The sequence below is a fragment of the Anarrhichthys ocellatus genome, unplaced genomic scaffold, assembly GCF_004355925.1.
Source record: "Anarrhichthys ocellatus isolate YVR2014 unplaced genomic scaffold, GSC_Weel_1.0 scaffold400, whole genome shotgun sequence".
NCBI lineage: Eukaryota > Metazoa > Chordata > Actinopteri > Perciformes > Anarhichadidae > Anarrhichthys > Anarrhichthys ocellatus.
In genome coordinates, this window is record NW_022280374.1 from 1 (window position 1) to 3,504 (window position 3,504).

General features: G+C 40.7%; 1 long non-coding RNA gene across 1 annotated transcript; it reads right to left on the minus strand.

The window, feature by feature from the left end:
• Window positions 1-23: 23 nt before the first annotated feature.
• Window positions 24-2,140, minus strand: LOC116401369 (uncharacterized). The gene is made up of 3 exons (XR_004213994.1): window positions 736-2,140; window positions 456-559; window positions 24-329 (listed from the first exon to the last, which is right to left on the minus strand). It is a non-coding gene; the product is annotated as an uncharacterized LOC116401369 (long non-coding RNA).
• Between the last annotated feature and the right edge of the window lie 1,364 nt (window positions 2,141-3,504).

The window sequence follows — 3,504 nt, forward strand, 5'->3', positions numbered from 1 at the left end:
CAACCAAGTACTTATACCTCTAAATACAACCAAGTACTTATACCTCTAAATACAGCCAAGTACTTATACCTCTAAACACAAACATGTACTTATACCTCTAAATACAGCCAAGTACTTATACCTCTAAACACAACCAAGTACTTATACCTCTAAATACACCCAAGTACTTATACCTCTAAATACAGCCAAGTACTTATACCTCTAAACACAAACATGTACTTATACCTCTAAACACAACCAAGTACTTATACCTCTAAATACAACCAAGTACTTATACCTCTAAACACAACCAAGTACTTATACCTCTAAACACAACCAAGTACTTATACCTAAACATAACCAAGTACTTATACCTCTAAACACAACCAAGTACTTATACCTCTAAACACAACCAAGTACTTATACCTAAACATAACCAAGTACTTATACCTCTAAACATAACCATGTACTTATACCTCTAAATACAACCAAGTACTTATACCTCTAAACACAACCATGTACTTATACCTCTAAATACAACCAAGTACTTATACCTCTAAACACAACCAAGTACTTATACCTCTAAACACAACCAAGTACTTATACCTAAACATAACCAAGTACTTATACCTAAACATAACCAAGTACTTATACCTCTAAACACAACCAAGTACTTATACCTCTAAACACAACCAAGTACTTATACCTAAACATAACCAAGTACTTATACCTCTAAATACAACCAAGTACTTATACCTCTAAATACAACCAAGTACTTATACCTCTAAATACAACCAAGTACTTATACCTCTAAACACAAACATGTACTTATACCTCTAAACACAACCAAGTACTTATACCTCTAAATACAACCAAGTACTTATACCTCTAAATACAACCAAGTACTTATACCTAAACATAACCAAGTACTTATACCTCTAAACATAAGTACTTTTGAAGAATTGTTGTTTTGTTTACTTTAACTTTACGTTAACCTCGTGTTTCAAACTGTTGTAACTTTGACTGTAATCTGGTAGAAAACACGTCTCCCTACAGACTACTAGGATAAGATGGTAGTGTATGTGTGTGTGTGTGTGTGTGTGTATTTTTATATGTGTATGTGTGTGTATTTGTATGCAACTAAGCCCCGCCCCCAGATAACCACACGCCTCAGACTCATATCTCGGCTCAACATCTCTGAACATCGTCAGCTGTGGTTTGTGTGTTCGTCTCCTCTCTGCAGGGATCTGAGGAGCCACCTGTTTACTGTGGTTCTGGATCCTGGTGGGTTCAGCTCGCTGTAGAAGTACACACAATGTACACAAATACTTGTACTTGTGGAGGAGGGCTGGTTTAGATCCTGATGTTTTCTCCTTGTAAACATGATGTCATCATATTAAATATGTCTACACACAATATTACTATTATTGGTAATATTTAGTACAAGTATTAAAACATCCTTAAAGTATCAAAAGTAAAACTTCTCATACTGCTGAATTATTTTGGAGTTCTGCCTTAAAGGTTTCTTGTTATCATAGAGTTTGAATGTAAGCATCATATTAATGTTGTAACGGTTCAGCTGGTTGGGGGCGGGCTCACACGCTTTGATTGACAGCTTAGGGACGGATGTGCCTCAGTGGTAGAGCGGCCTCACACGTCCAAGTGTCCTTTAGTGAGACAACGAGGGGACACTTCACTGCTCCTCATGCTGACGTCTCCTTTCATGTGATGATACAAATAATAAAGAAGTTTTTATACATAAGTACATGAAGCTTGGTGACCTGAGAGAAACTTCAACCTTTAGAAAGCTCATCACGCTGGATGTGAAATCAAAGTAGGTTCAGTTCAGGAAGTCCTTCCTACTTACACATACATGTACACACATATACATACCGTACATATATACATACGTTTGTGTACTGGTAGAGACGTCTATTTCTGTCCCCTTCGTTACCCACACACAGAATGAAACCACATCAGCTAAAATCTCATGTTGATGACTTTGAGTGAAGCCGGAGCTCCAGAGGCCACAAGAAGAAAGAGACGCTTCCTGCTGCTGCGCTGGTCGGGGAGTTCATTCAGCACCACGCCTCTCACATCTGTCTCATCGGTGTCCTCAGAGGACAGACAGACAGACAGACATCGTGTCCTTTGTGGAAAGACAGACAGAGAGACATTGTGTCCTTTAGGGACAGACAGAGAGACAGACAGTGTGTCCTCTGTGGGCAGACAGACAGAGAGACATACAGAGTGAGAGACAGAGAGAGAGACAGTATTAGTGTAGAAAGGTGTTGCACGTCGTGCAAACAGAGATGAGGTTTCGACTTGTTCAGAAATGACTCGTCACCACATCCTCTTCCTTCAGTTTGTGTAAAAACACAGCGAGCAGCTCAACATGAAGCTCAATGAGTTCAGTTTGAACATGAACAGCGTGATGTCTGCTGACGGGGTGAACAGCTTTCACTCCGACAAACTGGACGGTGACACACGGCTATTGAGCTACGTCCAATCAGAGGCCAGCTCCCTCAGGACGGCTTGCTATTGGTCAACAGAGTGAATCTAACTTCACACTAAATGTTGGCACAGATTTTCTTCTGTATTTTTCTTTATGTCAACAAAAGACTCAAAGCTCAAACAACATGTTGGTCCGTCTCTCAACACCGTCTCACTTCCTGTCTGTGTCTCATTGGTTCCTACTGAAGACGTATATTTTTAAAACCACAAACATAGTTTCATCAGTAATTCATGTAGTTTTTATCAAACAAACAGCAGGAAATGGTGTCTTTTTGGGGACTATTTTCAGCGGCGGATGAATCCACATTTGGAGCTCTAGTGAGTCTTTCAGTCAGATTAAACTAACTGTGTTCTAATGGAGCTCTATGAGACATCAGGATACTTGTTATTAGACACATGCACTGCTGCTTTGAGTCTGAACAGAAAGAGAAATATAAAATAAGTGTTTCTAGAGAGATGGTGTGACGCCGTGTGCCACCTGAGCGACAGGTAAACCACAGACAGCTGGAACAACTGACACAGAGGCTGCTGTGGGAATCACCTCCTCCTCCAGTTCACACCGTCTCTCTGGGACACAGACAGAGCAGCAGGTCATGTGACCTTCCATCAGACAACAAGCTGCTTGTTGACTCTACGAATGATTTCCAATGAGAGAAAGTACACAGAGTACAATACTTAAGTACACACTTTGCAGTTAAAACAACATAAGGTTGGTTGGCCTCATCAACGACAACAAGACCTGAGAGCTCGAGACCAAAGACTGCAAAACACACTTCCATCTGTACCAACAGGAGGTTTGGCTGTGTTGCCATCTTTAAGTTTCAATTTAACCAAAGATCCTCTTCTGCGGAACCAGCTTCCAGTTTCAGTCCGGGGGGGCAGACTCACCCACCACATTTAAGAGTTAGGAGTAGGCTTAAGACTTTCCTCTTTGATAACGCTCATACTTAGGGCTGGCTCAGGTTTATAGTTAGGGCTGGTTCAGGTTTATAGTTAGGGCTGGCTCAGGTT